This window comes from Magnolia sinica, chromosome 9 (genome assembly GCF_029962835.1).
Source record: "Magnolia sinica isolate HGM2019 chromosome 9, MsV1, whole genome shotgun sequence".
Taxonomy (NCBI): Eukaryota; Viridiplantae; Streptophyta; class Magnoliopsida; order Magnoliales; family Magnoliaceae; genus Magnolia; species Magnolia sinica.
The window spans coordinates 27,602,633-27,616,663 of NC_080581.1; the positions used below are offsets into that span (position 1 = coordinate 27,602,633).

At 39.7% G+C, this 14,031-nt stretch overlaps 1 long non-coding RNA gene across 1 annotated transcript; it reads left to right on the forward strand.

The window, feature by feature from the left end:
* The first annotated feature begins 11,338 nt into the window (after window positions 1-11,338).
* Window positions 11,339-13,797, forward strand: LOC131256186 (uncharacterized). Its single transcript, XR_009176636.1, has 3 exons — window positions 11,339-11,572; window positions 11,804-11,884; window positions 13,468-13,797. It is a non-coding gene; the product is annotated as an uncharacterized LOC131256186 (long non-coding RNA).
* Window positions 13,798-14,031: the final 234 nt, after the last annotated feature.

Here is a 14,031-nt window from a genome sequence, read left to right on the forward strand (position 1 = left end):
TACCTCTTTCTCTCTGAAATATAATGGCCCACAAAGTGAGCCACGATGTGAGACAGCGTGTGCCTCACCTTGTGGGCCCACCCTATTATTTTTATGTCATTTGAACTGTTCATTAGGTCACTCAGATCTGGAAGAAGGAAAGTACTTATGTCAGCATGATCCAGACCTTTTTGTAGGCTCACGCCGTGTGGGCCCACCGAAATATTATTTGTTATTATGTGGTTCCATGCCGTGGGGGCCCATCGTAATGTTATTTGTTAACGAACTTGTTGATGAGGTCTCACATACCTGGATGAACGGAATACACTGATATCAACTTAATTCTCAAATTCTGTGGTCCCCTATTTTTGTTAGAAAACTGTGGGATCTGGACATCCACTATCAACCTGGGGGTCGGGTTCAAATCCATGCCATTGGGGACACCCCACCTTATCGTTAGTGTATGTATGCCGTGGGCACCATGGTAGCGTGGGCCCACCACTGACACGATCTCTCTCTCTCTATCTCTCCCCTTTGTTTCTATCCATGCATCTCTCTCTCTCCCTCTATCTCTTTGAAATATAGGGGCCCACAAAGTTGGCCACGATGTGAGACAAAGTGCGATCCGAACATCCCCTGTCAACCTGGTGGTCGGGTTCAAATCCATGCCACACCCCACCTATTGTTAGTGTATGTATGCGGTGGGCCCCATAGTGGCAAGGGCCGAGCACAGATGCGATCTCTCTCTCTCTCTCCGTTTCTATCCCTGATATAGGGGCCCACAAAGTGGGGCATGATGTGAGATAGCGTGCACCCCAACTTGTGGGGTCCACTGTGATATTTTTATGTCATCTGTTCATTAGGTCACTCAGATCTAGAAGAAGGGAAAGTATGCCAGCATGATCCATAACTTTTGTGGGCCCATGCCCTGGGACCCCCCACCATAATCTTATTTGTTATCCAACTTGTTGATGAGGTCTCAGATAACTGGATGAACGGAAAACACAGATATCAGCCTGATTATAAAATTCTATGGGCCCCATTTTCTGTTAGAAAACAATGGGATCTTGATGTCCCCGATCAACCTTGGGGTCGGGTTCAAATTTATGCCATACATCATCAGGTTTTGGGGTGGGACCCATACTTTCTAGGGTTGAAATTCAGGAGGGTTCAACCTGATAGACCCAAAATTGGGTTGGTCTTGGGTAGGATGTATCGGGTTTGGTTTCGAGCTTGGGCTATACAAAACCAACTCGATAAAGTTTTGGGTTGGGCTCGGGTTGCCCAACCCAACCCGAACCTGATCAATATATAAGTTATAAATTATCCACCCGACCAAGCCCACTTGGGTTGGCTTGGGTTAAGAATTCCCAACCCGAGGTTGGGTTGGAGTTGAGGTATTGGAACCTTGGTTTGAGGTATAGCACCAACCCGACCCAACCTACCTGATTTTCAGCCCTAACACTGTCCAACTTGGACACTGGGGACACCCCACCCTACCTTTTGTATATATGCGGTGGTCCCCATAGTGGTGAGGGTCCACCACTGATTCTCTCTCTCTCTCTCTCCCGCTGTTTCTATCCCTCCTTTTTCTCTGAAATATAGGGGCCCACAAAGTGGTCCACGGTCTGAGAGTGTGCACCCCACCTTGTGCGGTCCACCATTATATTTTTACGGCATCTGACCTGTTCATTGGGTCACTCATATCTGGAAGAAGGGAAAGTCATTTGTCGGCATAATCTATAACTATTGTGGGCCCTGCCATGGGGGCCCACCGTAATGTTTTTTATTTTTTATTTTTTATCCAACTTATTGATAAGGTCTCACATATTGGATTAACGGAAAACATAGATATCAGCTTGATTCTCAAATTCTGTGGGCCCCAATTTTTGTCAGAAAACTGTGGAATTTGGATGTCCCGTCTCAACTTGGGCGCACTGTGATCATTCTAATTATCTGGCAAGCAGATGATATGGCTGACTTGTGATTTAGGTGTGCCACGCCAAGGTAAAAAGTTGAGCGGAATGTCCAATCCATGATTTATGTGTGGTTTTGAGGGTGGGTGCCTCGCACACATTTTTCACTTGTGTGGTCCACCTGAATCATAGATGGCGTTGATATTTAGGCCTTGGGCCTAACATGAGCTAACTTGTCTAATGGTCACGTGGCATGTACGTCATAGTGCGGCCTAGCCTAGCTCGGTTTGTACGCACGTACTGTGTCATGAGGCAGGAGACCACTAAAATCTCTCTCACTGACCAACGGAAAAAAATTGGAGGGCGGGTGTACCCTGTCTTGTAGCTCATTTGATCCAAGATTCTGCTGACTTTTGACTTGTATCTCTACTATTGGTTCACACACTCCATGTTTGGAGTAGATTTCAAAAATACATGACAGGTTCACACACTCCATGTTTGGAGTAGATTTCAAAAATACATGATAGTGGACCACACCCTAGCTAAATCACATCTTTTGGTCAAATGACCTTTACGTCACTTAGCAGTTTGCCAAGCTACGTAGGCCCTGGCCTCACTTAAGACAGTGAGGCCCTTAGCGTAGGGGCACCTTAATATATCTAATTTTCCAGATCATTTTAGGGCCTTAGACCAAAAATGACGATCCATAGTATAGGAAACAATGGTAATTGACCGTGTTACTACTAAAAACTTCCCCTTTATGATCAATCACCATTGTTTCCTATGATATGTTCCACCAGAGAGTTGGATCCGCTTCATTTTTGGGTTCATGCCCTAAAATGATTTGGCAAAATGGATGTACCACCTGGATGTAGAATACTTATATCAATGTGGGCTCATGGCAAGGGCAGACTGTCATGGGTGATGCATCCCCACACCCAATCTGCTCCTCGTCGCACAAGCCATTCACCCAACAGATTATCAAGTGGGCCCCAACGCAAGTCCTTTTTGAAATCCACCCTGTTCACTAGGTGCGTTGTCCATGTTAGGCCCAGAGTACTAAAAAATCAACTCAATCTATGATTCATGTGGACCATACAATTGAAATCAGTGTAGAAGCTGTGATGCCCACCCTTGAAACTTTTTCTCTTAGTGTGGCCTGATTTTTTAGCCTCAAGCATGAATTCTTTGTGTGGTACCTAATTGTTTTCATGGATTTCACATAATCATTACACCGAGTCTTGTAAAAAAGATGAACGTTTTTCTCTCCGACTGTTTCCCTTGTTCAGGCCTTTCTCCATGGATGTGGCTAATTTTTTAGCATGAGCCGAGATGGTTAGCATAGATAGGAGAAACACGTCAATGCGGGTCCCTTGCAATTGAGGAGTTGAAAGTAAAATACATTAGGCGTCCCTACTTGCTGCAGACGACTTTTTCTGTTTTTTTGGAAAGAGTTGTCATTCGTGAGGGAACTTAGAGCCAAAAATCAAGTTCGCCCCAACATATACGGCAGGAGCCGGATGAGTTTTTTACCTTTAGCGGTTGAGATTTTTATAGTGCACAAGGCTCCATCTCTAATAAATATTGCCTGGATAGTAATTATTTCAAAGAGAAGAGGAGTCGTCCGCTTGGTTGGGCCCCATTGTAAGGTTAATGTGGGACGCAGATTAGGTACTACCCCCGCTCGCCTGTTCGGAGCTCGAAACAGGCGAGGCTCCCAGGGTCACCGAGGGGCCACCGTGATGTTATGAATTTTATCCACACCGTCCATCCATTTTTACATATCATTTTAAATTATGAACCCAAAAACAATTAAGATTCAAGGCTCAAATGAACCACACATTGGGCATTAAATTCCTACTGTTGAAAAATACTTGGAGACCACAAAAGTTTTGTATCAAGATGATATTTGTTTTTTTTTTTTTTTTTCCTTTCAATTCACCCATGTTCATATGTCCATATCAACAAGTTGGATGGCAAATAAAAAACACGGTGTACCCTAAGAAGGTTTCAATGGTGTGCGTCCTTAGCATCACCGATTCCTATGGTGTGGTCCAATTGAGCCTTGGATCTGCCTTTTTCTGATCCAGTATTCTAAAACGATATGAAAAAAAATGGATGGAAGGTGTGGATAATATATTCATACATCACGGTGGCCCTTCAGTGGCCCTTGGAACCTCTGCCTGTCCTGATCTCCGAACAGCGGGGTTAGTACCTAATCTGCATCTGTTAATGTGAAATCCACCTCAACAATCAGGTGTGTAACGCCATTTTTTTAACCTAGGACACATAAATCAGTCCCATCCCTGGTTCAGGTGGAACGTAAGATTGAAAACCATGTACATAGAAAGCACACCTTCTAAACTGTTTTCCATGGTCTGGCCCACATCAATTATGTATGTGCCTCATGCCTAATAACTTTTGGTGTTCAATTTAATGGTTGATGTGGATATCAAATGAAGGTCAGGTCAAAAACGAGGTGCTCCTAAACCAAAGGCCAACCCTCTAACCATTGGGATTTTGACCTCCTAAAATTCAAGCCCCATTTTTAATTGTGCTTGATTTAGACTAGGTACAATATCTTATAATCTTGGCCAGGTCGATTAGCGTTGAAAGGGAAATTTTGTAACATATATGTATATCTGTGTGGACGTGCATGCACACGCAAGTGCATGCATGATCTCATGGAAATTAGATGATTCAACTTCTCATTTGTAAAATAAAGAAATTGAAAGTTTTAGGAGTTTTCATGATCTTTGTTAAGAACTTTGTAGGAGTTTTCCCGAGCACTACTGCACAATCTCTTGGCATATCTATCATGTGCCTGCTTTCTTTCGGTTAAGGTTATGTCGGCTTAGGCCAGGCACATTAAAAATTTTGAATACCCCAACACGAATAGTTGAAAACCTGGCTAAGGCTAACCCAGGCCCAACTCGTTGGAGCAATGATGTGTTGGATGTTGGGGGGCCCACTGTGGTAACCACGCCATCCATACATTTTGTCAGCTCAGTTTAGGGCATTAATATAAAAAAAATATATATTTTAAAAATGAAGGAAAACTTAATAATGGACCACACCACAGGAAAAGTTGGATAATGACGCCCACCATTGAAAGCTTATTGCCATCCAACTTGTTGATGAGGTCCACGTGACCTAGATGAAGGGAAAACACAAATATCAGCTTGATCCAAAACCTGTGACCCCTATTCAATCCCTATACTATGTGGTCTACTTGAGCTATTTACTTAAAATTTGGGAAATCCCCTAAAAAGAAGTTAGAAAAACTGATGGATGGCATGGATATACAACACATACATCAAAGTGGGCCCACAATGCCCCACACATCACCACACCACCACAAGGTGGCATGGGCAACGCCAGGATATGCATCTAAAAATGGTATAGAGTTTCTTTCGGAAATTTTACAAAAATACTACGTAATTTAAAGTCGCAGCTTTGGTGGATCCGGTGGAAATGGGTGGGATCCCTGACTGTGAGGCCCACTGTTACGTATGTCTTATATCCACGTTCCGTATGTCTTATATCCACGTCGTCCATACATTTTGAAAGCTCGTTTTAAGGCATGAGCCCAAGACTTAAGCATATCCAAATCTTAGGTGGATTATAATATAGGAAATAATGGTAATGGATCATCATCTATCTATATAGATGGATCTGCTCTTTTTTGCTTACATTATTTGATTTTCCGTTAATGGATAATGGGCTTATTATCTTTCAGTTGCCTATGCATTTTACATGACCATTTGCATCTGAACCGATTTGCGTATGTTTGGTTTCTTTCTTTCTTAGCTTGTTTTTTTTTTTTTTTTCCCCTCAATTTATTGTATTTGTTTGATGAGATTTTCCTTTTCTCTTAGCATATCTCATGTACTATGGGAATGTTTATGTTTTGGGGGTTTCAATCACAAAGTTGCTGGTTTGGGTATTTGGCATTCTGGTTGTTTGTAGGAATGAAAAAAGATAAAAGGAAATTAGTTTTGCAGGATATTTGATTAGTCAGAAGGATGAAAATTGATGAAATGTATTGTCGTTGTTTTTTTTTTTAAAAAAAAATTTTAGAAATTTTTAATTTTAATTTTAAAGACCTGAACAATACACCAAAGCCCCAGACTGATGGACTGTGTCCTACACCCTTAAACCGGTGGGGATCATGACATTTTGCTTGTCTTTTTAGAGATTTCTGTAGTTTTAGTTCATGCGTTATTCGCGGGGATATTCCTTTCTATTTATTTATTTTGATTTCCAGAGAGTTGCTTTAATTCAAGAGCAATGCTGTTGTGAAACACACTTCAGAAAAGTTCCATGAGGTGTGTTCGAGACAAACGTGTCTGGTGACAGGGACAATGGATCTGGTGGGCTGTGCCACATTGATATCACATAGGCCAAAAGTCACGGGAAATATGGATTTTATCAATTTTTTGGGGGGCTCCTGGTTGGGAGGCCCAACCAAATTTTCAAGCTTGGACTTGGGCATGTTGTGTTAGGCCCATGCCAGGCTCAGGCCTTGGGTCTTAAGTGTCAGGCTGAGCCCTGGCATAGCCTTTACCATGGAGCCCACCTTGATAGATGTATTCTATATCCACTCTGTTCTTACAGGAGGAGAGGTGAGATGCGACTCTTTATGCTTGAATTCTATTGCATTAGACATCTCAAGAAATACAATGCCACATTTGATGTGCAGGTTGTCTCTGAAGATCATGGCATGAACCTTGATAAAGTCCGTATTGAAATGCTTGGTACTGCAAAAAAGGTCTGTAATAGTATTTAGATGTACTTGAATGTGCTCTGGGACTCTAATGATTTTCTTTAAACAGGTTACTGTTTCCCTTGATGATACCATTGTTCTACATGGTGGTGGTGAGAAGAAGCTAATTGAAGAACGATGTGAGAACGTTTGTGAGCTCATCTTGGGAAGAACCACTAGTTTTGATGTTGTTTTGGTTTTGGAAATGGGATGTATGGCTTTAATTGGTGTCTTTGCTTCTGACTTCTGGTCTCAAATGGTAAAATTGTGAAAAAATTGCAGATTTTTTAATGTGCCTTATGTGATTGTATTTGCAATTTAAGTCTATGGAACATGGTTTTTTTTAAGAGATCCATGGTTCTGACTTTTATAGCTTGAAAAAGTTGGGCTGATTAGAATTTTCTTTTCACTTTTGGATTAAAAGATGCTTCGGTGCTGTTAGTTACTGGTGAACAGAGAAGTCATTGGTGAGTTTTTTTATGCTTTCTATTTTTAGTGAATCACACCTCAGAGACAATACAAGCAATATATTCAATTTATCTTCAAACCTGCACAACCTACTATTCCTATTGACTACTGTGACAGCATCCGGGTGGCGAGCAATCTGAAAATTTTTAAAGCTACATTAAAGAATGAAACTGCTGTTCACTCCCCAAGTATAGGGTTGTGATGTAGTAATAAACTCGGTGAGACTGAGGTCGAATCCCAAGGGACTGATACCTGTACGTAATTCGAAAATAATGGTGAAATATTAATGTAAAACTTAGAGGTAGGAAACTAGGGATTCAGAGGATTCACTTGTAGAGATCAGGGAGATCTTATGCCTGTTTCAAGAACTCAACTGGACTTAAAGTCTCATCTTCATCCAATTGAAGGGTGTAACCTTGAAAATCAACTGAACTTCCTTTGATATAATTTTCAAGAGATGAAAGGTATATGAATTAGAATGGATTCCATCACCAAACTATGCCCAGGAGACAAAGTAAACAATAGAATTAAACTAATTATCAACCAATCAATAATGTATGAAGGTTAGGAAGGGGACTTCTACAAACTTCACCTCTTAGCCCTAGCTAAGAGGTTTTAGCCTGACATGATTAGGCTAAACATAAAACGAAACAATAGAAATAAATAAAAAATAAATATTACTCTCTCTCCCTCTTCTGTGCTCCACGGCTGCACACCTGCAAAGACTTGGATAGAAATTCGATCCCTCTCTTCTCTCTCTCTTTTCCCTTTTATTGCCGCAGCAAGTCGGCTAGAAGAATCGAGGGCGCTGCTGTGCCGGTCGGCTAGGAGTGCGAAAGGTAGAGAGTCTCCGCAGCGGTGAAGGACCTATGCAGTTGAGATGGTCAGTGTCATATAGAAAATCCAGTTCGTCCACTGGATTCCCCTCGAACAACCAATTGGATATGGGTGATTTAGATCCGTTTCGGTGTGGCCCACATAACTTTTCTTTCCGCTGTTTGTTCCGTGTTTGAACGGTTGAAAACAGATCAAGTTGTCCTCTTTTGCTTCCCTGTCCGGATCCTGAAAAAGGATGATGAATGGGGCCCACTGTCAAAACCCAATCCAAAGTATGTCTGTCAATGGACGTTTTTGGAACTATTTAAGTGTTTTGTACAAAAAATAGGTGGGGCCCACTTCTGATGGCATTTTCAGAGATCTACCCCGTTCATCCTCTTCTTAGTTACAAGTAAGCCCATAAGTCAAAGTATGAAGTAGATCTAAACAGTAGGTGGGCCACACAATCCACATGTGATGAGTCACTACCTACCGTTGAAGCAAGCCTCTTCTAAGTTAGGTGCATGCATGCATATGGATTTGGTTATATTTACAGAATTGCCACTCTACCTTCTAGAAACGTCCTTCATTTGTTCCTCCCTACTACACCAACTCAGCAGCGTGCGTGAGGAGTTCCATCAGTTCAGTTCAGTTTGGGTCCAGATCTCCCAAGGATGTCCAAGATGCTTTCTTAATGGTTATTGTCTGATCTTATCCATCGGGTCACTTACACACTGATTTATGGCGGGAACCCTGTGATCTTGCATTCTTCGCCAGTTTCGGGCCTCTTTAACGTGAACAGCTTTATTTCCTCGGATCCCTGTTGGGTAAATCCTTCAGTCTTAGTCCTCTGGAGTCCGTCCCCTGCTCTGATGACTTTAAAGTGTCAAATCCATGCTTTTAATATCCTTTTTTCAATCAACGCTCCTGATTTCATCCTTCAACAAAAATACAATTAAAATACTCCATTAAGCAGTATATGTCATATACGTAAAATCTGGCAATAATCAAGGTCTGATATGCAATATTTGACCTTCATCAACTGCCACTAACCATAAATAGAAAAGAAACTAGACAATGTGGCAGACCTCTATGACAAATTCCTCTCCAGGAATGATCTCAGGCCTGTGTTCAGCATCAGCCAAAGCCTCTTTGAGTTCACCAACTAATGACTCATTTTTGTGCCTACGTATACTATTACTCTCTCCTTCTTTAGAACTTTGTACATTACTGATCTATCCTATGATTGTGAATATGGTTGTAGTTCTCTTGGGTTCGATATTATTACGAGTGGTTTTGAAGGGATTGTTTCAGCTGCCGCTGCTGCCGCCCATGGGATTGAAGTTGCTGCGGAGTTTAAGCAGTTGAACATCTGATTAAGCCTCTAGACACTGATCAGCCAGTCAGATGCCAATTGCCCGAACCCAACTACTAATTCTCTATTCTGCTGTAACTATATATCATGATTCTGTTTTTTTTTTTTTTTTTTTTTTGTTTTTCTTTCTTTCTGATTTGAGTGATTGAATTGGTTTGAAGAACTGACATTTTTCTATCGTATGGTAATTATCTGATATTGGTTGTTCTTGACACTCTTCATGAAGTGATGGATCAAGATTCTACTCAAGGATCACACCTCTGCTTAAAAATTTTCGAAGTAGCTTCATTTCTACTCACACATTTTCTTTGTCATTGTTATCTGTGTTCTCACTCTGGGTGGGAAGGATATGATTGAGTCTGCATGAGCTGGTTTTCATGCTTGTGGGGCTGCAACTCAAATCAAAGTGTTATTATTTCACACTCCATGCTGGAGATATTTTTCACAGTGGAAGGATTGATTGGTTAGGATGGGCTGTTCAAATGAAATCTGCAAGCATGTATGAAGCACTTTGCAAGCATGCTAGAAGTTTAAAGGACTTGTCATGCATTTGTTGTATTTGTCCATATCATGTGTTAAATGGGAGCATATAGTTTTTCTGTACCTACCGTGCAAATGCTTCTTCTTTGTTTTTTCTTTTCTTCTTTTCTTGTTCTTTTTTTTCCCCCTTTTTTGGGATTCCCTCTCATCACAATGAACAGAGGGAAATTGGTGTGCACCAATCACTAGCCTACATCGTGTATGCTTCAACTTTTTTCTTTAAAAATATAGGTAGAATACATTATCATGACCCTGGTTCTTAGAACAGAAATTCTTTTTAAATACAACCTTCTACCTTGCAAGAAGCAGGAAGGCAGGTGGTTTTGTCATCAGATCTCTATATATAATGCTGGCAGTTTTGGTGGATTTTAAACACTATGCATTGTGCAACATTGGGTCATGATGGAGGTCCAACAATCACTGGTCCCAAGCCCATTCAGATCCTAAATCTGAATTATTAGTTTCTGCAGTTGAAATACAATCCATGTTTATTTTTTTGATGTCCTACATTTATAAGGTAAATCAAATAGTCTGTTTGGATAATGGAGAAAGACCCCAGATTTGGTTGGCTAATTGCAATCAAATCATTTTCTTCATGAAAACTGGTTAGATGCTTTTGTTTAGTTAATGTGCTTGTTGGACTTTTATGGTTTATTTATTTGTGTAATTTTTTATTTTTTATTTTTTTTGCAGAACTGTTTTGTCTTTACACCCAAATTATTAATGGCGCGCATTCAGCAATTACACTAAAGACAAAGAAAGTGTTCATTGAATGCACAACCACTTATTTTCCACATTTGTGTTGGGGACAACACTTCATGGAATTTCTATTGGGTACTCTTAGATATGGTTCTTTTTAGTTCTCACTTCTTATCACTTTGTCCAAAATGATATTTATGTTTATCATGCATTTTCAAACTTTAAGCGAAACAAATATTAGTGATTTCTGTGGCTGGAAGCCTTCTGATCATGAGGATTGCTCTTGCAGATATCTTCAGATATGGAGTGTTTTTCTATTGTGGGTGGGCCCTAAAAGGGTTTAAAAACTAAAGCCCTAAAAAAATTGCTAAAAAAAAAAAGAAAAAAAAAGTCAATATCTTTCTGATTTTTATCAGTTATTTACGCATGGGATTGAGTTCCTATCTTGCTTACAACAGATGTTGACAGCCGTGGTTTAGATATTCCAACAGTTGATCTTGTTGTGAACTATGATATTCTGAGGTTAGAATTCTTATTGAACATTTCTATTGATTTGAAGTTGTGTGATCCTTGGGAATGATTGCCAAACACTGGTTTTAAAAAACTGTACTAGTTCTGTTTGATTGGGTTGGATTAAACCTGGGTGTTAACTGAGACACTAACATTGGTCAATCCGGGATTGAACTACACCCGCATGGTCCAGCATGAACTAGTACTAATCTGCAGTTGATCCAGTTTGGACCAACATTACTTTTACTTTTTATAAAATTTTGTAATTGATATAGAACAGAACCAGTGCTTGAATTGTTTGGACCAAACTACCCCTTCACTGGTTCAGACTCTGTTACCGTTTTTAAAATGTTGATACCAATCTTTCCCGCTTTGTAAAATCCAATTCTAGAAAATGTTTACAAATTCCTGACTAATTGCAGGTATCCACGGGATTATGTTCATCGTGTGGGCCGTACTGCAAGAGCTGGCAGAGGAGGGCTGGCCATGAGCTTTGTTACACAGGTATATTTCCAGAAGCATGCTAAATGTTTTATTTATTTATTTATTTTTATTTATTTTTGAGAGGTAACAATGATTTGATTAAAAAAGAGGATTACAAAAAAAAAGAGGATCAGTCCGCTGAGAAAGCGAGAAGGTTATCCTCCAACATGAAACAAATTACAACCGATTTTGATTTATTAAAGATGTGTTGAGGATACATTTTTATTGTTTGTTTGCTTGGTTGTGGAATAGATGACTGTGGAAGAGAGCAAAGAGGCAGATACAAGTACTGGTGGAGAAACTCACAGAATCTCTAGAGGAATTCATGACAAGGTATTGTAGTTGTCGTCTGCAAATTTTTTTTTTTTCCATCTCATTTATCTCTGCCTGTCTAGGTACATCCCATTGTCTTGCATAATGTGGGTGAGAGGTATTCCTTTCTTCCTGGATCTTTCTCTATTTCCTTTCAGATCCTCTACTTAAAATGGAAACAGAGGAGGGTTTGAGGCAGGAATCAAGTTGTGTGTAACACTATTTATGGCTCATGCTGCTGGAAACAGATTCACATCCATATTCATAACTTAGTTAAAGAGCATGATGGAGCAGAATTCTAGCAGGTTCGCTTGTAGGATTGTCCATTTTAGCTTTATATATGATTTGAGCTGGAGGCACACTCTTACTTTTTATCTCTTAGCTAGGCTTGCACAGGTACATGGAAAGTTATGACATTATGTTGACTTTGTTATGCCGTCTTTAGATACATAATGATATATGTTTGACTCTTTTTTTTCTTCTTAGGCTTCTGTTCTAACACTAGATGCAATGTGCTTATAATTCTGCAAAGTCAAAGAATAAGTTTCACCTTTGGGGAAGCCATTGGAGACAACGGAGATTCTTTACTATTTGCTCTAGCATGTAGCCAGGTGACCCAAGCTTCATACTGAATTACAGATTTGTCAAAGCCAAAGTCTTTCTTGCTGTGCATGGATCATATACAATTAACTGACTCCTAGGGAAAACCTAAGACAACAGGAAACTGCATGATCCGTTATTGATTTCCACCATAATTTTTCCGATCCACCTAAATCTCCACCACTCTAGTCCAAAGATGAGGGTGTGGGACTGAACACGGTTTTGGCTAGGGGGCACCCACACATTTTTAATGAGTCCCTTTGGCTGTTGGAATCCTATTTCCACTGACTGATGAACATGTTGATTGTTAAAGTTTGCCTTTGAAATTTTGGGGAAACATAAAAAAAGTTTTATGATTTTTGACAAGAAAATGTCCTTTTCTTATAGTTTGGCTTAAATGATTTCAGATATCAGGTGGTTGGAGGCACACTATGGCAATCACATCTGATGGAAAATTTTATGGCTGCGGATGGAATAAGGTTGGTGTTTTCTGATCTCCCCTCTCCATCATTGATCTCTTGAATTAAGTGAAGTCCCCACCATAGGGATACAGATCTAGCAGCCATCATAAATCATTCCAACTGGTACAAATGAAAAGGGTTATAGCAAAGTTTGTACATGTCATAAGGTTGCCTTCTACTGCAGTTTACTGACAAGCAATTCCAACTAATGCATGACTAAACCATTGTTGTCGAATTTGGAGCCAGAATGATTACAATCGACAACAAGCTTATAAAGCTGCAAATATGGGATATGGTCAATAATCTCAGATCTTTTTCTGGAAGATGGTTACAGGATGAATCTTTGAATGTATTTTCTTGTATAGATTTTCAATTCAATGTCCTTTCTTCATTTAATAAATCAACTACTTTTTTTTTCAATCTTTTTTTGTTCTTTATGTTGATTTGTCTAAGTGGTTTGATGGGTACCCCTTCACTACTGGCTTAGTTTTCATTGAATGTAGACTAATGTTGGGTTTTTTTTTTTTCCCCTTAATTGTATAGGTGGGTTGATCCTCTTGAGGCCTGATCATGATGGCCCACTCCGGTTTGCAGCAGCTGCAGCGTTTCTTAGTAAATTATACAAAGACTATCTTGGTATTATTAGGAGTTATGGAGGCAGTTGTGGTTCCCAGTCATTTTCCATGGTGTCGTTTGTTGATAATGTGGGTTTGAAGCTCATCATGTTGTGTGCATGATATCCAATCTGTCCATCACATTCGCCACCACATTTTCTTCTCATATCCCAAAACTCAGGCCCATTCAAGACTTGGAATTCAACTACATTAATCATTTTGGTGGTTTAATCCAAACTGTTCAAAATTTATCTCTTGATCTAACTCTACACTTTGTTTGAATGTAATCATTTTTTTAACTACGAAAAGTGTGAACTAGCTTTTTTTTTGATAGATTTACCTTATATGATTTGTGATATTTAGGATATTTTTCGTTAGTAAAGATTTTATTTTTATATCTTACATTTTTATTGTCATTGTACTGCAACATTCTTTGAGTTTCAAATATTTTAAAAAATACTGGTTCCAAATGAAAAAAAAAAAAAAAACAATT